This window comes from Arvicanthis niloticus, chromosome 14 (genome assembly GCF_011762505.2).
Source record: "Arvicanthis niloticus isolate mArvNil1 chromosome 14, mArvNil1.pat.X, whole genome shotgun sequence".
NCBI lineage: Eukaryota > Metazoa > Chordata > Mammalia > Rodentia > Muridae > Arvicanthis > Arvicanthis niloticus.
In genome coordinates this window covers 43,808,145-43,834,705 of record NC_047671.1, presented here as the reverse complement: position 1 = coordinate 43,834,705, position 26,561 = coordinate 43,808,145, and positions in this window count along the sequence as shown.

Below are 26,561 nucleotides of genomic sequence, written 5' to 3'. Positions count from 1 at the left end.
CAGTAACTTTCTTATGCTAGAGAAGTTGCCATGTAATACATTCAGAATCATTTCTGTCATCTTCATAGCTGGTAGTACAATGTGGACTTATAAGTACTCTTTGACTTCTAAAGAGAGGGTGAGATGTGTCTCAAATAGACCCCAGACATCTTCTCTGAGTTGAAAGTTTCTCACAGACAGGTATAGCAGCACTCAGAACCTGCATGGTACCATCACTTGTTGACCTGGAAAGATGTAGGGCATAAAGTGTACACTGAAACAATAGATCTGAAAATATAGAGTAGGAATCACATAAATTCCCCCTCTAATAAAAAATAAAACAGGGAGGATGTTGGTGGGACTCAGAATGCCCAGGCTCCATGTGCATGGAGAAGCCAGGGGATTGATGTGGAATCAGCACTCAGATTAATCAGCTGCAGAAAGAGAATATCTCCAGTCACAATCATGGCACCCAACCTCTGTGTGCATCATGGAATCATTAGGCATCTGTGCCAGTGTCATAAATCATCCACACCATAGAGTTTTCTCCCTGCCATCACTGTCTTGTGAAGTCTTTCCACTGCTAGCACCAACAGAACACTCTCCGCTGACCTATACTTGTGACAATTTGCTGGAAACCAACCTTGATTCTATCCAAACTGGTTTATACTGTACCTTGAACCCTGTTCTAGATAGTAGTGTTATAGAAAAGGATATTAGAAATTCGTGTAAAGGGTACTGAAATTCGTAACAGAGGCCATGGCAATCAAATTGGCTTAGATTCAGCATGTTTTAGCGGTAAGTTAGAGTAGGCTACATTATAATAACTTGGGTTCAAATCTAGGTAGCATGACTTAGCAGATCTAAGGTAAGGTTTTAGACAGTGTTTGACTTGGTCTTGGGCAGCTAGAAGGACTGTCTTGGTTTTTGATTGTTTTGTTTTTCCTTTCTAGCTTCTATAGGTCTTCTGCAGCCTATGGTTCATTACTATGTATCCTTTCAACTTCTGCTTTCATTTTTGCATCTCTTTCCCTGGCTCTGACTCTCATCTAAAATATTTGTTGTGATTGCATTGGGCTTTCCAGAATAATCTAAGATAATCCTTGCATTTTAAGATTCTAAACTTAACCATGCAGAGTTTCTTTGTTGCCCAAAAGTAACATATTTGTAGGTCCTGAGATTTCCTTTGAGGGCCATTATTCTATGTGTATCTTAGATGGTAATCTATTTTTTAACTGAAAAAGTAAGAGGAATCTTTAGATGATCTTCATCACTAAGTGTGTGCACACCTCTACCTGCTACCCCATGGGCCTACAAGTGTCACATGATTCTAACGAAGACTTCACACTCCTAAGATAGCATTTTTGTAAGGCTATCCTTCCTGCCAAGTGCTGCCTGCTGCCAAACTGGGTACATCATCATAGCTCATCAGTCTAAGGGCTGGATGCCGCCCGTAGGTGAAGGCAATAGCTGAGTATAATGTCTGTGTACTTACTGTACAGGGGAGATCTTCAGAATATGGCTGTGTACTGTACAGGGATGCATACTTAGGTGGAAGCTAGTCATGCCTCAGATGCTAACTTACTTTGTGGTCCATCTACCGGTGTCTCCTCATTTTTCTACAACTGATGTTTACCTTTGAGTCTCTCCTATTTCTTGTCTTCCTAGTCATGGAAATTCACTGTGTCTTTTGGAATCTGAACATTTTCTCTTAGCGCACATTCTCTTTTTCTATTTTCTACCAAGTGTCAGTAAGCTCAAGGGCAAACACATGACTCTGCCTTTTTCTTGCTGTCAGTTCATTTATAAGGCAAGGATAGAAAATGCTTAGCTGAATTAATGAGGGAAGATAAAAGCATTGAAACAAATTCTAGAAACAAGATCACTTTAATAAATATTTTTAGTTTTTTAAAAATATTTAAAGATATTATCTACATACTTTTTAAAAAATTCACCACAGATGGGAAAGTCAAGCACATCATTTCCTAAACTGTGATAAAAACTTGCTCTCTTATTCCACACCCCTCTGTGGGTTGTAGTTAGCTTATTTATTTTAATGCTATTTCCATAATTTTAAGCCTTTGGATTTCCAAAACGATGCTAGAATTTTATACATTTGCCAATAAACCTCCCAACTGTTACTATATCTATCCTCACTCTCCTGGGAGATAGTTCAGCTCTACAGTTTCTGAAGCAAGGGATAAGCACCACCATGGGTTAGAGACTGGCACTTTGCTTTTTCATAACTTTAGCCAACTCTCTTTGTGACTCAGGGCTCACTCTTCAATGCCAGGCACTGACATGTATAAAATCTCCTGGTGCTTCTCCTCTCCCAAGGAGAGTAGAATTGACACTCCAGGCACCAAGCAAAGGGGAGCTCCTGCTAAGATTTTTGTCTGCATCACATGGAAAGGAAGTAGCTTAAGGTCTAAGAAGAGACTCTTCCCACAGGTACCTGCCCACCTTCTAATATGCAGGTAGACATCAAGAATGTGGACTGTGTCTAGCAGTACAACTGGTCCAGCTTCCTCCATGCAAGTGGCTGCTTGTCTCAGCAGGTCTCATCGTTCCACTCTTTGCTTTCAACTTCACCATAAAATAGTTAATACAGGAAGGCAGCCCAGATTAGTGTCTAAGTTACCTTTTGTTTGCATCAGACAAAACATGGATTGAATCCCATTTCTTCCTACTTACTGATTACATGCCCTTGGGCAAGTTATTGAACTTCTGAAAGCTTGTTTTTGCCCCTGTAAAGCAAGATTGAAGACATCTTGTTGTAAGGACAAAATGAAAGAAAGAAAAATATAGTGTTGCATATGATACACATTGCTGTTCAAATGCTATTTATTTTACTTCATAAGAATGTACTGAGATTCTGTTATGAACAATACCACGTTTAGAAACATGATAGTAGGCAAAATGAAGGAAGCATGCTTCTGTCTCCTAGGCATGCTGTGACTCGTGAGCAATGCAGGCTATAGTAGGGCAAGGAAAAGCAATGTATGGAGGAAGCCTGTAAGGGGAAAGGAGTTGAAGGATGATGAAGTTGGAACAGCACAGCTGGGAGAAAACTCTGAGAGAAACCTCACTGGCAAGATGTAGCCAGCATCTTTCCCCATCATCAGTATTGTCCTGTAGACATTTTCTTTACAACAGCGTAACCTCAGAGCTGTGGAAATACACATTTCTCTATTTTCTGTGATGTCCCACAAACTAACTTTTTATAGGTTTGTCATTGCCAATACTTTGAACTTAGAAAATGGTTTATAAGTTTTCAGAGCATTAAGTTAATAAACAAAATAACATCTTTCTACCTGGTCTGTCTTTCTCTTTTCCTGCTATTACAACCTTGTTTATGATTGAGATGGTTAGTGGTTTTCTTCGTGTATGTGAATTAGCATGCATTAATAATTTCTTAAACATATTGTCAGGCTCTAACACTTGGAATAAAAATCAACTTTGTCTGTCTGTCTGTCTGTCTCTGTGTGTGTGCGAGTGTGTGTGTCTAAATACTTGTGTGCTATCTCTACAGTGGATAAACCATGAAGAAAGAAGATTGTCTGCATACCTGATGACATAGTTGCTGTCATGTGTGGGCAGAGTTCCCTGAGTAGTTTGTGGGCAGGTGGCTGGGTCATCCCTCAGCTCATTCACACAAAAGTTACATAATTCCCCTGTCCTGTGAATGTCACAAAGAGACAATGGAGTGTTGTAATAAGAATCAGGGCACCTATGTTTTAAAAGCGTTAGCTCAGCTCTGACAAATGTATAAAATATCAGGAAAATTTTCTCCAGTGCTTTCTCAATTGGCAAAGCAAGTAAAATAACCCATGTCAATGACTTTGCAGAACACAAATACGATTTTCATGGACAAATCTAGTACTTATTCCTCACAAAGTGACTGGGAATAGTATGTACAGCTCAGCCCACTTTACTTGCTTGTGAAGCTCAAATATATATATGTGTGTGTGTGTGTGTGTGTGTGTGTGTGTGTGTGTACCAAAGAAGGTTATCATTATTTATATGAAGGTCTTATATGTTTGTCATTTGTTCTTTTACAATATCCTAGGGTTTAATTTTTATGTCTCCTTAGATTTTTCCCACCTAGCAGTCCAAGTAAGTGAATGATTGCCAATATCCCCCACATACAGATGTAAGCAGAGTGTTACTCAGACTCAAGTTTTTTAAACATCATAGAGTTAAAATGAGAAACACAGAGATTCCCAAAATTTGAGTTTCTCAGAATAAGGCTTTGTGTGAATTCGATAACTAGAATTTCAATATACTTAAATAATATGGATGCCTTCCTTTTTCCTTTCCCCTGGAATGAAAATACACACTTTTAACAGCTGCCAGCACTAACATTCTCTAGCCATGAACTATCTGGGGCAACCTGCATTATGACCCAGTCATGTGCCCTTACTTCTATTCTTCTGGCCTGCCAAATCCATCCCTTTCTGGACATTTTCTTCTTTCTTTGAAATACTCTTCCTGTAGAGAGCTGTGTAGCTCTTTTTCTCTTTATCTTCAATCTTGGCTTAGCTTAAATCTCACTTCCTCATGCAGGCTCTTTCTGCACATTCTATCTGCAGTTCTCCATCTCCAGCCCCGATAGTATACAGCTCTTATCACAATCTGAGATTGAACTATTCACTGTTTCACTTGCTTGTTTACTCATTTCTTCTCTGGAAAAGATGATTTTCACAAGATTTGACATTCAGTGACCATGTGCTACTAATCAATCAAAACTAATATCCAGTAAGATTCCATTTACAATTAAGCAAGACTGGACTCTTACATTGCTTAGAATGAAGAGATCTAGTACACCTGGGCAGGGGTTAACGTAGACAGCACAAGGTGGGTCCTATGGGACTCAGGGGGATGGAATGCACTCCTTAGTATACAGTTTAGAGGTTTACCAGTTACTATGGTCTCTAGTCTTTACTAGTTGGATATCAGCTCTATTGAGTCCTTATGGTCAGCATTTCAGACTGTCCCATTACAGTCCCTCACATGGTGATGTACTTAAGTACCTGAGTCTGTTCCATGTATTGTCTTCTCTAGTTTGATATTACTTAGAATAGTTAGAAGATTATTATTTAGAAGAGTTGAAAGACAACAAATATTCATGTTATTACAAGGAAGGTGTGATATATGTAGACTTTAACATCTGCTTAAATGAAAACTAAAACCTGTAATTTTTTTTTAATTAGCTGCAAAATGTAGACATCATTTTATCCTTATAGCCCTGCTAAGAGATTGTCAGGGTAAGAATTATATCCATGTTTCTTTGGTGTTTTGAGTTGATATGTATACACGTTTATGTGTGTGTCAGCACCCTTGTGTTCAGATATGCATGTGTGCCTCTGTGTACAGACCAGAGACTAACCTCGGGTATGAGGTGCCATTCGAAGAGTTTTTGAAGACAGACTTTCACTGGAACCCAGGATTCCTCCTGTCTCTGCCTCCTCAGAGCTGGGGACACAAATGTGTAACACTACTCCTCATTTTCACATGGGTGCTTTGTTCAAGCTCAGGTCCTTTGGCTAATCAGGCAAGCCCTTTACTGAGATACTTTCCCAGCCCCCATGCTCAGTGTTTAGATAAATGAGCTCAATCTCTTCTAAGTCATGCACTAGTCAAAGATGGACAGCAATAGGAATAGCTCATATCTTTAGGGGTAAGATATTGTCTCTCTCATTGAGCTATTGAGCTATTGGTTCTGATCCCAGACCTGAGTGGGTCTGAACCTGTGCAAGGGGCAGCAAGGGCATAGGTATAAATCCTGAGCTCAACAGGTGAGGTTGTAGATATTTTTATAAAACAACCATGGTGCTTTATAAAGAGCAGTTACTCAGGCAACAGCAACCCAGCTTCAGAGGGTCAAGAGGACCCTTGAAACCCTGCTCTGGATTTGCACTGGGGACAGAATCCATCTTCTCAGACACACTAAGATCAGCTTTGGGGACAAGAGTACCAAGGATATTTCCCCAGGAATATTATTTGTCAACAAATTTTATTTGTTAAAGAAATACCATGATGGAATAATTGTTATAGTAATTGAGCATATTTTAGGTTAAAAACTAAGCATTTATGAAATGGGAAGGAAGTAATAAGAATTAGAGTGGTGTTCCTCCCACAGGTGGTAGGCAGAAAAACATTGTTAAAATGGTTTTAGCCAGAATGTAGATGAAGAGTTTTTGCAAAAGTTTATCAGTTACATTTTAAAATACATTGTACAAAATGAATTAAAGTGGCATGATATTGTGATTTCAGCAAGATGGTAAATGCTTAAATGCTTATTTGCGCCCCTTGGCCATACTTTATTCTGATGATCAATCTTAGGGTCCTATGCATACATGTTAGGCAAACGCTCTATTACTAAGCTGCATCTCCAACTCAAGGCACTTAGGATTTTTATGGATCATTTTTTTTTTAAAACAAAGAATAAACACATTGTAACATATTTTTCACAAACATGCTACAAATAAAATTATAATGGATGATTGACTAGGGTTCTTTGAAGTCAACTCCATCACTTCAGTTGAGGAACTCATTCTGAACATTCTAATGTTTAATTTCATCACTTGCCACCACATGAGCCTAGTACTGAAACCTGTTTAATAAGTTTGTGGAAAGTATTCCACGGTTTAATGTGTGGAAAATATTCAACACAGTACTTGGCACATAGTGAGAACCCAATGATTGGTAGCTGTTGTTTGTACCTTTTATGAGTAACAATGAGACCTTTGAACTGTGGGAAGCTGTCATGCAAAGCAGAAAGCCCCTCATCATTGAAGAGGTGTAACTGGGCTAGGTGAATAATCCCCATGGGCGCTATTCTTACCTAGTGGTTGAGAGCAGCATATCTCACACTTAGAGGTCTCCATCAGAAGATTTCTGTGCTTCTGATATAAGCAAGTTCTAGGATGCAAGAGAAGCCTCACACTACACTTCTACATCTTTAGAGGACATTTAGTTACTGACCATTAGGCTCAACGGGCCACTGCTCCATTACACCATTGTTAGAGGTGCTGACACTCAGACCAGGCCTCATTGTCACCCACTCTACGGTCAAAAAGAGCTGAGAACCACACATCTATTGTCCCAGACTTCTTGCCCAACCAGGAAAAGTGACTGTGCTGCCTTCATGTCCTTCTTCACAACCGTGGGAACGGGTCTAAGGGTTTCTCACGAGCACAGAGAGGATCCATCCTGTCTGGCCTTCAGTGGAACTTGGCTTCTTCCCAGTGGTGGCTGGTGATGGGCACCAAATTCTACCTTGAACATTTGGTCTATGGGAATGCTTTCTTAAAATAAGAAGAAATATGATTCTCTGTCAGTTTTCCCTGTATATCCCCACTCACCTCGTCAAGCCACAGAGAGCAGATCTCCCATGAGACCTACCTCCCATGAGACCTCATCCAAAGCTTGCTGACTTCTGGAGTGTTTGCTCAGTAGATGTTGGTTGCCATGTTGTTCCTCTTATTACTGCAGGCATAGCTTTCCTGGCCAGCAGAGATTCCACTGCCCTGCCTTTCCTAATCAACAACACTGTATTCAAATGAAGTTCATCTGTGATGTATCATAGGGCAGAGACTGGGAAATTTAAGGCCTCTTTTCTTCCTCTAAGAAACTGAGCTGTTCTCAGAGACAGCTTAGATGCAGACTATTGAGACATTGACATGAATCCTATGGAAACAGATCATATGACCCTTGTTTGATTGTTCTTTAATTCTCCTGTCTCTCAACACATGTATTTCTAAAAGATTTCTTCAAATTTTGCTACCCCTGAATGTAAAATAATATTAATTATACTTATCCTTGGCTAGCTTCAAATAATTGAGACCCAAATTATAATTTATTTATTAGGCTTAGTGCAATTACTGGGGGATCACCCTTAATTTAATTCTCTATCTCTAGCCTGGTTACCTCCCCAGCTCTGCTTCCCAAATACTTGCTGTTTGAATCTCCCTGTGCTATTGCTGCTCTAGCAGTCTGCTGTCCTGAGGGGGCATTTCAGTCAGACATATAATAGTCATCATGACTAATGGAGACCTCCTGTTTTCTTTGTCTTCTCCTCCTCTCTGCTTCTTCTCTCCCTCTCTTTTTACTCCTCCTTCACTCTCCTTTTTCTTCTCTCTAGTGTTCCCTACTCATGACCCTAAGCCTGGTAACTCAAGTTTCACCTCTCTATATACTTTTCAGTAACTGGCTGTTGCCAGTTTTACTTAACTAATAGTTTTATATTGGGGAATGGGTTTACATAGCATCACTTGGTGAGCATGAGAATCTGCTCATGGGGGTGGGGAGCAACCAGATCTTGGGGACTAGTATTTAGCATTTGAATAAAATGCAGCATTAGATCAAACCCCAACACCTGTAGTCACCTGTAGACTGAGGGCCCTAAAATCTCATGTCAATGTCAGCTGTAGGCTGAGTCCTCAGCCCATGTACAATGGCTTTTTACAGAGCTATAAATTGACATCTCAGCCATGTTTCCTCCTCATAGCCTTCAGAGCATCTACTTTTTCTCAAGTTATCCAAGGTAAGAGTATGTTTCCTGAGGCTATTAAGACACTTGAATAAATGAATGCATAAAAAGCACTTAGTATAAAATCTGACAAGAAAAAGCAATAGCTATGCTGTTGGTGGTAGATGGCAGGATAACCAGCAATGAAATGAAATATATAGAAAGTGAAATCTTGTATAGATTTTAAAATTCAGATCATGGGGTGGAGAAATGGCTCAGTGATTAAGAGTGTGTGCCACTCTTTTAGAAAACCTGAGTTTGAGTCCCAGCACCTACATTTGAAAGCTCACAGTTGCCTGGAACTCCAGCTCCAAAAGATCCAATACCTCTGGTCTCTGTGGGTACTACACTCACATACACATACCCATATCCAGACATACACTTTAGTTAAAAAAATCAAAATTATAGAATTTGAGAAGCTCTGGTTTAGATTAGAAGATACCATCAAATGGCTTTGGAACAATGAGTAAATAATCTTCAAAGTATTTTTTAGAAGCATTTGCTGGTAGATAGATAAGATTTCTACAGATAGATAAGTTTAGATATACCTAATATTCATATATATATGATATGACTTTTGATCACTCCATTTTTTCAAGTGTTCCATATATTCAGCATAAGCAGCCTATTGTTTTATGGCTAAAGTCACCTCTATGTTCAAAACCCACTTCTCTGAACTCCCCAAAGGAGGTGAGTTCATGGGGAGGTTAATAGACAAGGAAGAAGGGATTGCATTTGAAATTGGTAGCAGCCTGCTTGGCAAGGGCTGATGCAAGACAAGCAATAACTCACTATAGAGAAGGATCTTGTGAACCTAAAAGGGTGGTCTGTTATCAGGCAAGTCCTGTTGAATACCTCTACTCAAAGTTCTATCTGCATTTTTGTGCTTGCTTTTCCAACTCCAATTGGTCAACTGGCAGAGGCCATGCTGTGACCTCTGAGTACAGCACATGAGTGTTTTGAAACTCCTTAAGGCAAGAGCCTTTGGAGATTCCCACCCATCAGGTAAGGACTGTGAGGTGTGGAGGTGATGCTGCAGGCTCTTTCTCTGATCCGAGGGTACACTTGAGCTTCAAGCCCTTTGCTATGCTTATTTTTATGGTAATTCTTAGTTTCACTTTGTCAGTTGTGATTGCAGCTGGGTTCATTGGGCACAAAAGTGTCTTGGATGAGACTTTGATAATTATTCTAAATGTTTCTATGGGGAAATTAAGCCCTCTTTGCAGTTTGTCAGAGAAACTGGTTCTCTGAGCCCCTGACAGATTTTGTAGTCATCCTGAGTAAGCAGGAGGAAGTCACTAAGGTTAATGATTCTTGCTTACTTAACTGTTGTTGAAAAGAGATTACTACATTTCAAGAACTTATGGAACATACCAAGAAGAAAAAGAGACATAAAAGGTCAGACATTCTTTTTGAGCCAAAAAATTGACCAAGGAATCTAAATCTCCCATTCTCTCTGGACGCAAAAGTACAACTAGAAACTGCCAGGGAGAACAGAAACTTCATGCCAACAGTTAAGAGTTAGGTATTAATCATTAGCATTCTAGAAATATATTAAAAAGAACAGGACTATATTGTAAAACTACCACTCACATAAAAGTAATATGTATACTATTTAGAAACTATTAGACTTATACCTAGAAAATATTATTCTAGGTATGGTATTACACCCTCTGCTGACTGGAAGAAATATAAAAGTATCATACTGTTAAAGACTTTCCATACAGTTGGAATATCTTTCATTTCTGTAACTGCATGTCTGCTGCCAGCCTAGGCACAGTACGAATAGGATGTGCTTGGCTAGACCTAATCATTTGGCTTACAATATAAAATTCATACTTAGATAAAAAGTAAAGGTTAATTAATCCTTAGATATGGGGTAAAGGTCAATTAATGACAACAGAAGAGTGGGGAAGAGGAAAAGAAACTAAGATGGGTAAATGCTAATGACTCTTAGAATTGATGAAAGAGAAATGAAACCTCTCATGCTTGAATGCTTTGGAACTTGTATAAATAAAGACAGCTTGACCTATCAGAGCCACTTGCTTGAACGACAACAGGAGGTCACTATTTTCATTTTTACTGATAACGCATCTCCTACATACAGACCAGAACCCCTCTGGAGCTGGGCTTCGGCAGTCAGCCACGTGATAAGCATGAAATTGAGACTATACCTTAGAGTAGCTGTGTCGTCATCTTACAGTGAAACGTCATTAAACTGAACAGTTCAGGCACAGATTTGGTATGTGTGCATGCATTCATTTATTTCATTGATTTGTGTTGAATAGAAAACATAAAAGAAAAAGGAAATATGAAAGAAAGTAACATCAATGAGTCTTCATATCATTTTATTTTTATTTTTATTTTTATTTTTATTTTTATTTTTATTTTTATTTTTATTTTTTAGCAATAAGCCAGATGTCTGCACTGTCTCTTGTTGACATTCAAACTCCAGACAATTGTTTGGGAGTTACTTTCTTTGCATATGAAACAGCTTAGTATAGATTTCCATTTACCTTTGAAAATTCCATAAGAATATGTATTCTCAATAATTTAGGAAATAAATTAGCTGAGTGAAGCTCCTTTACTTGATTTTGAGCCAAACAATTCCACTTTCTAGTAATAATGAAACTGTAGTTTAGATCCGTCCTGTGTTTCTTTGGCTCACTAAGTTTAGTACCTGTCAGTCTTCACTGAAAACATATATCTTTCTCAGTGTTTTTTTCTCTGAACCTAGATATTGCTAATGACAAACTTTGTCCTGTTAGATGTTCATAGACTGGTGATCTTCAAGTTGTAATAGGTCCCTGTGAAGACATTCTCTAAATAAGTCCTATTTAGAGACCAGTCACTACAAGCAGCTTGAATCTCACTGTAGGAGTAATGGGAAGTCATAGAATGAAACTAAGAATTGCTTTCAGGGAGAGCTTTGACTGATTTTTGGAGACTAGATTGTGGAAGTCAACAATATCCACACTGAATAGCTCATAGGGCATTGATTAGGTATCCCCCTCATGGGATAAAAGAGATAGATGCTGACATTTAGCTTATTTACCTGCTTTTGATTGAATTACTATGTAGAATTGTGTATAGGTCCCACACATTGCTCCATTTAGGTAGACAGGGATCATGATTGCTTATGGGGTTAACATTACCTACTGCTAAATATTGTGATCAAGTGTGTACAGTAAGAGTGGGGTAAGAAAAGAAGCATCATAGGTGGAGAGATTCTGGATGGAAAGGGCCTTTCATGTTTCCATCTCTTTCATTCATAAAATGAAGACAACCAATAGGGAGTACTACCAAGTAGAAGCAGCAAGTTGTCCCATAGAACATGCTGGCTTGTTGGATTCTTAACCCCAGGTTTACTGAAAATGCTAAAAGGCCCATTTTAGGGGATCAGCTGACATTAGCAGGCAAAGAATCATTCAGTACATTTTACCTTTGTCCATACTCAACCTTTTTTGGGGGAAGTGAGAGACTCAGGAAAAGTTAAGGACTCCTCCTAGGCATAAACATTCTGGTAATAAAATTGATTAGCGATTTCTATCTGGTAAAAAGTATTTGACTCCACAAATGACTGCTGTCAGCAATTGCACAGCAATGAGAATAATTGAGGACAAGGGGAAAGTTCCATGAAACATACAAAGGCATCAATGGGAACTGATATACAAAGCTCTGGATTTGAAATTTAATTGAACCAATGTTCAGTGCCCTCCTCTTTCCTTTACTAGGCATTGTGTACAGGCCATCATCTGTAAGAGAGGCTCTGTCTCCTATGCAAAATGGAATAATTGCACATCATGGCTGATGCAAGCATCAAGTGAAAACTAATTAAAAGTATGCAACTAGAAAGCCACAGTTCATGTATATTAGTAAGGCCTTCACTGAATTGCTTCAGACTTTCAAGACTATTTGAGGAATTCTCCCAACGTGCTTGTTCACAACACTGCTGAGAAACTTGAACGACACTATGAGAAAATTCCTGTAGGCGTGAAATTGCATAATGTGTAAATATAATTTTATATGCGTGTGTTTGTGTATACGTTGGCACTGTATCAGTGCTATATTTATGCTCTAATGTTAATTAAATTTTTCTAGGGGAGGTATAAGACATAATATGGAAACAAAAGTTCATAAATAGGGCTCTGAAGTCAGAAGACTGATGTTCAAGCTCTGGCTTACAGGCTTGATGAGTTTACACAAAATTGTGTAATTTGTATGAACTTTTGTTTCATCACATACAAAGTGGTCATAGAAGTATTTACTTAGTAGTGTGCTGTAGATGTCAGAGAGTAAGAAAAACATCAAACACTTAGCCAGTAACTGAGGAAAACAGAAACTGTCAATAAATGTCAATTACTTAATTGTTATCATTACTATGAATGAAACTCACCCCATACATCTGTCTGAAGGAATGAAGATATTGGTTTGAATAAAAATTCCTGGGATGAGACAGATGAAAGAAGATGGTGATTTTCATGGAAAAGAGACATCCTGGTTTGTGGAAGAAGTGTCTTTTTTAACGATTAAGGGTCCTTTTCTTTCTTTCCTAGCCTTTTCTAGAAATGGTGGGAACTAAAGAGCTTAAAGAATTTCAATAAGAAAAGTAGAGAAGCAGCAATGGACACACACACACACACACACACACACACACACACACACACACATGCACATAGTGAAATCAATCCAATAGTGACCCAAGCTAAGTAGAGAAACCAGTAAGAAAAGTAACTAACAACTATTAGATCCACTGAACAAGGGACAAAGGAATGACACATAGCTGGAGCTGTCTTCTGAAGAAGTATAGACACATGAAGCTGTCAGACAAGCTTTTCACAGCTGGCAATTTTGAGTTCACATTCCAGCTCTACCATTATGTGTAAATAGTGAGGCAAATTTCTTAAGTTCTCTGTAAAATACAACATGGAATAAAATTCTTTCTCACTGAGATGTGGTGTCAGATATACAATACTTGAAAATAATTTTGTTTAATAAGACTTTTGCTACTTTTAGTAACTAAGAATGAAAAACTTGTCTTAGAAACCTGACAGCTTTTGTTCACTCAGATTATTGTTGTGTTATTCATCATTCCTGTGTGATCATCAGAGGAAAAGAAGTTGAGTCTAAATGAGGGCACAGTTGTAAGCGTGAAAGGAAATGAGATGTGCTCCATTCTGTGCACAGGAATGGCACCAAGTCAATGAGAAAATACTCCAGTAAGAGAGGAGAACTCTACATCACTGAATCAGGCTATTAGTTGTCTTGGTTAGGACTTCTGCTGCAATGAAAAAAACACCATGAACAAAAGAAAATTGGTGAGGTAAGGATTTATTTGGTGTATACCGTCCCATGATAGTATACCATTGAAGAAGTCAGAACAGGAAATCAGTCAGGACAGTAACATGGAGGCAGGAGCTAATACAAGAGGCAATGAAGAGGTACTGCTTATTGGCTTTTGCTCTCCATGATTGCTCAGTTTGCTTTCTTATAGAACTAAGGACCACCAACCACCCCATGAATGGAACCACCCACAATAGGTTGGGCCCTCCCCCATCAGTCACTAATTTAATAAAATGTATTACAATTGGATCTTATCAAACCTTTTGTTCAATTGAGGTTTCCTCCTTTCAGATGACTCTACCTTGTCTCAGGTTGACATAAAATTAACCTGGACAGTAGTCATGCATCTCCTGGCAATTGTCATTTTGCTGTAACTCCTTTTTTGAGTATAGTAATGTCTAGAGTACAAATTAAATAAAGAATTCACTGTCTGAGTAACTGTCTTTTCTGTTCTCTATTTTAATTTTCTTCCTTCTACAAACAACAAATAAATGGATGTTTTGAATAACAACTTCCTAACATGGAGATGAAGAACTGCAATTTCTGTCCTAGTATGTCTAGGGCTTGAGGTGGCATATGACAAGAGACCCCAAAGAGAGGAGAATGATAGTAAAACTTCAGAATATCATGAGAAAGTTGTGGCTAGAGCTAGGAAGTAAATTGCAGAGATATTTAATTATTTATAAAAATTTAATATTAGAAAAAGGCAATGGTATAAGGGGAATCTGAAGGCTAAGTGATCTCTGTTTGTTTACATAGTTGTAAATATTTAGTTTGGAGGCATGACTTCTTATGAATCAATCTTTTACCAAGTGCTGGTACATATGTGAACATCAACACTGGGTTCTAGAATGTCCTATATTCTAAAGTAAGGCTGAAATAAGCTCAGCCTTATTTTTCACTATTGGTGTGACCTACAGAAAATCGCATGAGTCCATATGTCTCAGTTTCTACATCCATAAAGTTGAATCACAACAATATTGCTACTCATAGGGGTTGCAAATCATTATATCTATCAGTCTCTATATGTCTATATATCAAATAAGAATAGGTAGCAAATACAGTGAATAGGATAGGTAGTGAATTCAGGCTTAGAAAAAGACCTGGAACATTTGAAAGCCTAATGAGTGTATGCAACTATTACTAGTCAGACAATTTTAATGATTTTACATAATCAAAAAGAAAATAATGGAGTTATATTGAGGTTTGTTTTAAGGGATGCACTAATTTCATGACATCTAGGAAGCAAAAGCTCTGTTCAGAAGATGTGGCAAAGGGATCTTTTGGAAATATGTATCCCTGAAAAATGTAAACCTCTGTGTTTATGAACCAAAAACATTCAATAGCAATGCTTTCATGCCCATTGTACATTGCTATGAGTTAGAACGTTATACTTCAGTATTGTTAGTAAGCGAGGCAAGAGAAACTCTGAGTCACCTCCTCAGCCAGTTCTGCAATTTTTTTTTTTCAAGGCAGAAAACCAGTTCTGTTTCTAAGTTGAGAATACCTCACCACAATTACATTTAGTCACTTAAAATTATGATATTTTTCTTTAAATGGTAATCAACATGTCTATCTCCTTAAACATTTAAGGTATTTTGTTAATTTATAATCATATAAATTTATAGGTAGCTTGTAAAATACGAATATATACCTGGTAATGATATTTCTATCATTTTATCATTGATTTTTGATCAAGATATATACTTTACTTTACTCTAAATATCCGTAAATCATAACAACCTATTGTGAACTATAATTACCCCACTGTGTCTTAAAATGCTATGCTAGGATTTACTATTCCCATTTCATGTTCTCTAGGTGCCTATTATCTTCCTATACCCAACTATTTATATTTCCCATTTTCTGGTGAAATTGTTCCACATCTAAACTTTTCAATTAACTTTTTAGTTATAATGAAAAATACTTGATTTTATTATGACATATATGTACTATGTATACGTGTGTGAATTCATACATTCATACACACATATTTAATTATAATTTGCTCATATACAACCTTCTCCATTATTCTGTCCTTTTTATTGTTCTCCTTCCTAAAAATGGTTCTCTCTCCCTACTGTTGGGCATTTCACCTAAGGTCCTCCCTTTGAGTCCTGAGAGTCTTTCATTTCCCAGGTCTCTGGTACATTCTGGAGGGTACCCCCACCTTCTACCTCCCAAGGTTGCCTGTTTTTATTCTGTCTGCTGGCCGTCAGGGCTTCAGTCCTTTTCTCTTGACTCAATACTAGATCATGTTCCCCTCCCTTCTCCCCCCAACCCCCAGTCATCCACTTCCCTCCCAGGTCCCTCCCTCCTTGTCTCCTTATTATTGCTTTCTACTCAGCCATTAAGAACAAGGACATCCTGAATTTTGCAGGCAAATGGATGGAACTAGAAAATATCGTCCCGAGTGAAGTAATTCAGACCCAAAAGGACATGCATGATATGTACCCTCTAATAAGTGAATATTAGCCAAAAATAGTACAGAATACCCAAGATAGAGTTCACAGAACTCAAAAGGATCAACAAGCTAAAGTGCCCAAGTAAAGACGCCTCAGTCCCACGTAGTTCAGATTTTTACAGCCAGATTAGCTGGCAGCAGAAAGAGAGAGTGACATAGTGTCTGGCTTGCTCTTTTGAAGCCTTAAAGCCCACCCACAGCAGCATACTTCTTCCAACAAGGCCACACCTCCTCCAAAACATTCTCACCTCCTAATCCCCATTCCCCAAGCAGTGCCATTCTCTGATTATATATATTAATATATTATATATAATTATATATAATATGTTATATATATTATATTATTATAATTATCATATTATGTAAATATTACATATAATGTGTTATATATTATCTATAATATATTTATATAATATAAATTTATATAACTATATTACATATAGTTATATATTATATATTTATATTATATTATATAAATATATTTTATGTATAACATATTATATATAATATATTTATATAATATAAATATATTATGTGTGTGTGTGTTTGTGTGAGAACCTATGGAGACAATTCTCCCATTCTTGTTCAAACTACCACCTTTGGGTTTGTTTTTTTAAGGCTTTGTGTGCATATAAAATTCTCATTATCCACATACAAGCTAGGACATGCAGCATTTGTCTGGTTGTTTTTTATGCACACTGACCCCAGTTTCAATAATCTTGCTGTGAACAAGTTGTCTTCACAGTTGAATGACAGTTTATTTTATACACAGACACAAACACACCATAATAACACATATGTATCTATACATCACTTAATCTCTTTATACTATAAAAATGTACCAAATTTCACTTTATAGATTTATATAATTAAAATAATAAGAATAAAAACAAATTTAACTATTCTTAGACATATATACGTCAATATTAAGTTTGAAATGTTTTTATAAATATCCATGAAGAGTTTTATATGAACTTCATTTATAATTTTCTCCTTGTACATAACTATGTGAAGAAGTCACATCTCTATAACATGACACTGAGCCTTATTACTTAGGAATATGACATACTCTGTATTTGTTCAGGTTCTTCTGTCTTAGAATATGATTCCATAATTTTAAAAACAATTCAGTGGTGTACACTGTCTTGCAAACATTTACAGAAACTAGGGATTAAAGTTAAGCACTGGAAGAGCTGAGTGGCCACTCCTCTATTTGCACTGTGGAGTTCAAACTGAGATGTGGTCTGGTCTTCACATTCCTCTTACCAGAAAACCCTTAGGCAACCTGAAGTGCTTAGACAAGCCATTCTGAATGCAGCTTTCTTCTGATGACACTGGGTGGAACAGTAGTTGTACTGACCATTGTACTTTTTCTCCCTCACACTACAATGTGAAAGTACACCTGTGGGAATTCTTTGCTTAGTCATTATATTCATTAAAGGAAGGAATTAGTGCCTTATGGCTTAAATGATGCATTCATTGATTGTTAAGTGTCATTCTAACAGGTTCTTACAATTGTAGCAAAAGAATGTGATATATTAGTAATGATGGCATAGACTGATGATTCATGAATGAAAGATGTAATGAGGGAAGGAAAAATAGCAATGTGCTGTCTCTTGACAGGTCAGTGTTATTTCAGAATGACTTGATTCTTTGACAAAATGTCAGTTTTGTGTTTTCTATTCTAAGAAAAAATTATTCCATACATTTTGATATGATTTTAATTCACAATTTATTCTATAAAAGATTAACAAATATCAACTGAAATATGTGTTCTGTGTGGAATTAGTGATGTAGTGTTTGATCATACAAATGTAATTCCTGTCCTGACAATCAAACACAAAACAGATAATTAAATAAAGACCATTAGATAAATAAAGATAAAAGAAGGATATAACCTTGCCTATGCTGTCAGAAGAACCTTTTTGTTTTTAAGTCTTTTAAATTTATTTATTTTTTGTTGGATATTTTTTAAATTTATGTTTCAAATGTTTTCCCCTTTCCAGGTCTCCCCTTCGGAAATCCCCATCTCATCCCCTCTCTCCATGCTTCTATGATGATGCTCCCCCACCCACCCACCCACACTCCCACCCACTCCTGCCTTCCTTGTTTAAGGAAGTCAAGTGCACAATAATATCTGGAAGATCAAAACAGATTCTATGCCTCCAGAGGTAAATTTTATTTTGTGCATCCATTTATTTCTTCTCCTCCTCCTCCTCCTCCTCCTCTTCCTCCTCCTCTTCCTCCTCCTCTTCCTCCTCCTCCTCCTTCTCTCTCTCTCTCTCTCTCTCTCTCTCTCTCTCTCTCTCTCTCTGTCTCTGTCTCTGTCTCTGTCTCTGTCTCTCTCTCTCTCTCTCTCTCTCTCTCTCTCTCTCTCTCTCACACACACACACATGTTTTCTTTCTTAGAGTTGCTTTAAGTAGCAAAGGAAAAATAGATTGGGGTAATAATCTTCTGCAGTAAAATGTTGATCACTGGACAATACATATATTTAATGGAACAATGTTTTTTGAGGGTAACTAAGGGCAGAGGCTCTAGCATCAGAGCATGAAGAGTCAGCGAACAATAGTCAGGAAGGACACTCAGAACTCATGAAACTCAATTGTACAGAATGGCTGACTTTTACCATAGAATCATGAGTCCCACTACATCCAAGACATAAGAAGAAAGTATGACTCCACTACATCATCAGTTCTAGGTGAGGCAGAGGTGTAAGAATTATACTTAGCTGTGGACATTTCTTTCGATGTATGTTCAAAGCTTTTCATGCACTACTAACATCTACTGAAATAAAGGCTGTGTCATCATCCATACTAAGTGTTTACACATCTCAGCTCATCTATAGTCATCACTCTATTGAGTAGCTAAGACTATTTTTTTATTTCCTATACAATGCAGACAAGAGTTTCCTAGTTTTTTTTCAGCTTCACAAAGTTGGTGGATTCTCCCAGATTCAGGCCTCATCAGCTCAGAAGTAGAGCTCTTGTCTTTTTGGTATCTTTTAGCTAATGCTAATTGATTTTTGTCTTCACCATCTAGTAACTGAAAGTATGTTGTTCTTTAAGTTGTGTACTATGAAGTGTGTCTGAGGGAAGGAAGAAAAAAGGATAGAGGAAGGAAAGAAAGAGACAGAGAAAGACAGAGACAAAGAGAGACAGAGAGAGAGCACAAGGCTGTGGGTAAATTCCATCACAGAGAATTATCTCCGAAAACTTAAGAAAAGACAATTTTATCTACTTAAACCAGTGAAGGAAATTCTGAGGTAAATAAAATGCTAATGTCAAACTTCATTTTTTAAAAATCAAGAAAAACACACAAAGTATTCTTGACTGTCAGTTAAGAAAATTAAGTTTGCCTAATTCAATCACAGGGGTCCCCGACTTCTGTCCAATGATTGAGTGTTAATATGTGCATCTGTCTCAGTCAGCTGCTTGTTGGAACTCTCAGAGGACAGCGATGCTACTTCTGCATCCTATAGCATCAGCCTTGGAACTTCCCCTTGACAAGGATGCCAGGTTGGCCCAGTCACTGGACTGCCTATCCCTCAGTCACTTCTCCTTTTTCATCCCTACAGTTCTTTAAGACAGGAACAATTCTGGGTCAGAATTTTTAACTGTGGGATAGCAACTTCATAGGAAGACCAGCAGTCTCAACTAACTGGGATCCCTTAGACCGCTCAGACCCTGAGCCATCAGCCAGGCAGCATACATGAGGTGCTTTGGGGCCCCTGACACATATACAGTAGCAGACTGCCTGGTCTGGCCTCAGTGGGCGATGTGCCTAACCCTTGAGAGTCTTGAGGCTCCAGGGAGTGAGAAGGCATGGAGGCTGGAGTGGGGGGGGGGCATCCTTTTGGAGATGGGGGAAAAGAAATGGCCTGAGGAACTATGGGAGGGGACAGTGGGAGGGGGCAATGATTAGACTCTAAGAAATAAGAGCAGTACAAAAGAAAAAAGAAAATTAGGTTTTCAAAAGTTTGACAACTTGGGTCTCACATATGGTTACTTTATTGTCTTTACAATATTCCTTTTTTAGAATATTTTATGAAATAACAATAATAATAATGCTACAGATTAAGCTAATGGGGCCACACTTTTATGAACAGAGAAACAAAAATTAGGCTGTTGATTTATAGACTGCAAAGTCTGCATTTGAACCTAAAAAAATCAGTATCACCAATTTGATATATACATGGAAAAACACCTGACATCTCTAGCCTTTAGGGTAGAACAAATCAAAACTACGTTGGGATTTCATCTCAGGAGGGCTTTCATAAATAAGATGAAAAAGCAAAAAATGTTGGTGAGAATGTGGAGAATGGAACCATACTTACTGTTTATAGTAAAATAAATCACTGTAGCCACAATGGGAATCAATATGCAGGTTCCATACAAGATTAAAAATAAAATGACTACATGAGCCAGCTCTGTCGCTCCTTAAGATTTACTTAAGAGAATCTGTGTCAGTGTAACTACACACCTATGGTTATTACTGTAATATTAAAAATAGACATTTTATAGAATCAACCTAATGCATAGAGGTGGAATTTTATTCATCCACAATAAGCAATGAAATTCTGTCATTTTCAAGAAATGGGTGATGTAGGAGATCACTATATTGGAGGAAATAGGTAGTCTCAGAAATGTAAGTGCCACATATTTTCTCCTACTAAAAGTATGGCATGTGTTGGGAGGACCTGAATCTAATGAGGTAACTAATAGGGACATACAAGTAGATTGGAAAAGGAAATAGAGGGATAAATATGCATGCACAGAATGTCACAATCAAACTACTTGATCTGTAATAGAGATCACAACCTACTTCCTCACTGTAATGTTAGGTTTCTCAGTACCCTCAAGGAGGCTGGTGAGGCCCTGCTCCTTCCATTGGCACCAGGTGTCAAAGATGTGTGATGTGTGTGTGCCTGTGTGTGTACACATATATGTGCTTTGTTAAATGTATATAAATGAAGGGTTAAAATTCCCTTGCATCACAAAACAAAAGCACACAAAAAACTGAAGTTCTGAGAAAAAGCTAGACATTGCAAAAGACAACTAAGGAAAATATGCTCAAAAAGATTTCAAACAATGGAGATCACTCTTATCTGGACTTCACAGCGTTTTTGAAGAGCATACTCTTTCCTTTGCATCATATTTTCTTCTGTATTCTGAGTGTTTTAATATAAAATTAGACATTTAAAAAACAAAAACCTTACATAGTTTTCAGTTGCCATTCTATGAATATGCCTTCCTACAGCTGCATAATGCTATATTAATTTTTTCCTAAATTATATTTTTTAGTTTGACCTATATTTTACCATATTTATTATCACATTTTATTATGACACATGTGCTAACAATGTCTAAATTTGAAACAGCAGCTTCTATGAAATTGATTTTCTTCTATGCCTTTTGGTACAATTTTATTTAAAATTTTTGCCCTGTGTAATCAACCTCATAAAAGAAGAAATCAAACAAAAGATATTATGAACCTTTGAGCATATTCCAAAATGAAGTTACAATGAAAATTACTGTAAAATATTAATCAAATATATATATCAAGTCTGTTATGTAAGAGAAGAAGGAAGTATCATTTTACATTGAATGACCAATGAATTTATTATAGATGACACAGAAATTGTTGACAAGAGGAAATCACTGGAAAAATATTCAAATCATTAAGGATCAGGTTTTCAAATGACAATTTGTAGAATCCGCCAAGAATTACACAGACTAAAAATTTAAATAAATCTATACTGAGAGGAATGGAGCAAAGGAAGTTTGACACAGGCTCTGGCCTTTTATTTGAATGTGACTATTGTCATGTTGTCACTCCCCCAGCCTTTTTGTCTTCTAATTTTAAGATTAATATAATTACATCATTTTTCTTCTTTATCTCTCCCTCCAGTCCCTTTCATATACCACTCCTTGCTTTCTTTCAAATTTCTGGACTCTTTTTACAATTTTGTTACACACACACACACACACACATCACTAAGAATAACCTTCTCAGTTTGAATAAGACTATTCACATGTATGTTTTCTGGGCTGACCATTGGTATTGAAAAACCAATTGATTTGTTCTTCCCTGAGGAAGACTGTGCCCCTGACATACCTCTCTGCTCTCAAGCATTCACTCCTTGGGTGCCTGTAGTTCTTTGTGTAAGTCTGAGGCTGTGTGGCCTTTCTCCGATCCATTTGGGCATGCCTAGCTGTTGTTTTTGTTCAGCTCATATTTAGGAGTCATGCTGATGAGACTTTATTGGTGTAACTTCTGACATTGTTAGTAAACACGATAACACCACAAACTCCTTGACCTCTTGGCTCTTATAATCTTTCTTCTTCCACTTTTGCTATGTTCTCTGAGCCTTAGCTATGGAAGTGGTTTATAGATGTATCCATTAGGAAGTCCCTGCTTTTCAAACAAAATGGAACTAAGTAATCAACTTTTCTTTTCATTTTAAAATATCTCTTTCAAGCAATATTGTTAAATTTATCTCTCTTTAAAAATAATAGGACTTTTTGTGTATTAAATATACTGTTAAAACTCAAGAGAGGGTCAGTCTGTTTGGTACACTTGCTCAACCAAGACTGAGGAATGGCCAGACGGCTAGGCATTATTGAAGCATCCAAGCTATTAGTTCAGTCTTAACTATTTGAGAAGATAAGCACATATTCATTTAAAAATTCTTAAACTAAGCCCTGATTATATCATTCCATATTTAAAATCTTGTAGATGTGCAGAATCAACCTAAGCAGACTGGAAGCTCCACCTGTTACCTAGCAACCTGCTCCAGCCTTGCTCAGGAAGATGAACAGCTCAAAGCTATCTTGGGTGTAGGCATTTTCTATTTTTAATTTGATTTTTAATTAATTCTGTTGTTTTTAAAAGAATTAAATTTATATCCTAACAGCAGTTTCTCTTCCCTTCTGTCCTCTAAATTCTTCTCTCCGTGTCTCTATCCCCACATCCATTCTTCCTCCCTTTCTTTTAAGAAAAGGGTAGACATCTTACAGATATCAGCCAGCCTTGGCAATTCAAGTTGCAGGTAAGATTAAGCCACATCTTCTACTAAGACTAGACCAGGCAGTCCAGTCAGGGGAAAGAGTACCAAAAGCAGGCAACAGAGTCAGAGGTGGATCCTGCTCTGAGTCCCACATGAAGATCAAGATGTACAACTGTTACATATGTGCAGAGGGTCTAGATCAGTCCCATGCATGCTTTCTGATTGGCGGTTTAGTCTCTGTGAGCCCCTATGAACCTAGGTTAGCTGATACTGTAGGGTTTTTTTTTTGTGTGTGTGGTGGCTTTGGCCCTTCTGGCTCCTACAAATCTTGCTCCCCATCTTCCATGGGATTTCCAAGCTACCCCTAATGTTTGGCTATGGGTCTCTGTATCTGTTTCCAGCAATTGGTGTGTGATAGTTATGCTCTGTTGATAGTTATGCTAGGTGTCTATCTACAAGTATAACAGAATATCACTAACAGTGTCAGGAAACACAGGCTAACAGAATGGTTAGCCATTCTCCATATTTACCCCTGCACATCTTGTAGGTAGGACAAATAGTAAGTCAAAGGTCTTCTGGCTAGGTTGATGTTTCAGTCTCTCCATTGGAAGTCTTGCCTGGTTGCAGGAGATGGCCAGTTTGGGTTTTATATCCTCCATTGCTAGAAGTTGTAGCTAGGGTTACATCCATAGATTCCTGGGACTTCCCATATTCATTGCCCTATATCTTTTTAATAGACTCCCTTGACATATTTATATTTATTGTTTGGTTGGATTTTGTTTATTAGTGTATATATTATATTCTTTTTTATTTTTACTTTAAAGTTATTTAATAAAAACAATTATTTTTCTATACCATTATTTCCTATATAACTCATTTTATCCTCAAATTGTCTATATAAATTAATGTAATATATGTTTTTACATTACTTATAAAAAATGAAGAGACCATTCTTTAACACAATTTTAGTTAGTTTTTGTTTTGTTTTACCTGGATATTGAATCCTGTCATTGACATTTCTATTGTTAGGAATCAATACTTAAACATCACAAAATGTTCCAATTATTTTGAGTGTTTATTAGACCAAACACTTCACATGTACACTTAAGGTTTTATTATTTCTTTATTTTGTGTATGAGTGTGTGCCTGAGTGTGGGCATGTGTACCATGTGTATGCAGGAGCTATTGGAGGTCATCAAAAAAGACATCAGATCCCATGGAAATGGAGTTATAAATGATTGTGAGCTGCCATATGGATGCAGGGAACCCAACCTGAGTCCTCTGCAAGAGCAGTCAGGGCTCTTTTCCATAGAACACTTTTTCTTCCTAATATGTTTTTGTTCCCTTAACTTTTTTTTAATCTTTCTTATTATGTGTAAAATTTATATTATTTTCTGTTACTACAAAACACGTTGCTGAGAGCTAATGGTGGGTTAAAGAAACCCAAGTTATATCATAGTTTCAAGTAGCAGTGTGCACAGCACAGACAATTATGAGAAAGGCTCTTTTCTGAAAGAGAAGGATGCCATCAGATCTACTGGAGTATGGCTGATGCTGTTTATGTATTTCTGACTTCTTTGACATTCTAGACTAATGTTCACCTAAAAGATACCCACCCAGGGTAATGCCATGCTTCGTTAACTTACTCAACAGACTGAGTATCTTAATTATACCAGACATTTTCCCTACCTCTGCCATAAAACATGGGGCTATACTGTCAGATTTTATACTGCCTGCCACACTTTCCAATGTCATATAGAGCACTTTGATGGGTGTAAGGGATCTTGGGGTCCTTCTTAGACTCAAGCCTACCATGAAGTCTCTCTGTAACAAATGAATTAAGTATGCTTTTTGAGAAAATATTTTTAACATTTAATTGAGACTTACATTCCGTCTGAGTAACTTTCATGATGGTGAAAGAATTTTTAATGTGATTTTTCCCAATCTGTCTTATTAGCATGGTAAGTATGTATCAATTTGTACTAAAATGATGTTCATATTGATGAATAAAGAAAATAATTTTCCTATAAAATATTGGTAAGTATGCAGTCAAAAGTATAATCTAATACACTATCTGGTTTGACTCTAAAATATTCTGGTATTGTATATTAACATACATCATAAGAAATTAATTTTCCCTAATTTGTGCAAAAATACAACTTTTGGATTTAAAGTTCCTCTCATCAAAGTACACAATAAGAAAATGATTAAAGTTAATAAAATATTTCTACGTAAAATATTACTTTTCTTTTGTGTCATTACTACTTTTATTTTTATTTTATTTTCAATTAGCTTTCATACTACTGGGTTTTCATAAGGCTTCTTCAGTTTTGTTTAACCCATCTTTCTCCTATCCTAGTCCCCACCTCTGCTTGAACCTTTATCTCTTTAGTATGTGCATTCTCATGAGCTACAGTGTAATTTCTTTAATTGATCATTAGATATTGATAAAATCAGGTATAATCATTACCTCAAAATTTATCTTTTCCATACAGATACTAAGAAATCTTTTCTTCTGTCCTCAGACATATACTACATTACTGTCAACTGCATACCCACTATGGTACCACAAAACACTAGAACTTATTCTCTCCACTTACCTATAGCATTATAGGACTTGGCCAATCTCTTTTTCAACCTTCTTCCCTCAGCCAGTAATTGGTAACAATTCTACTCTCAATTTCTATATTTTTCAATATTCATACTGTATTTAATATTAGAGATAACTCCAAACTACAGATGTAAGGAAATGCTATTGAGCACAATGAATTTTCAGGAGATTAAATGTGTTACAAATATAACAATCACGACCAATAACACACAACATTAGTAAAACTAGAAAACAAAGCTATATGTTGTATACGACAATAACCATATATAACATGTAAACAGCTGCCATGGGACTACAAAGTTATGGGGAAATAGAAGTGGCTGCTGTACTAGATTATCAATAGTTATTTGAAATAATTTATTCACAGATATTAAGATGTTTCTAAAAGATATGTAAGAAAACCAGGTTAGAGTTCCCAGTGACCGGGAGGTAGGTGTGGACCTCCTAGACTTCTGGCTCTTTGTCATCTGAAATCTGCTGAGCTTTTATTAAGTGAAGGGTGAAATCCATTGCTGCCGATGAGAACTAAATGAATTATATTGGGAGTAGACAGACCCGGCCCTTCCCTCCAGAGGATGACTAATTGGCATACCATCCTGACTGGGTGTGATCAGAGTTGACCCT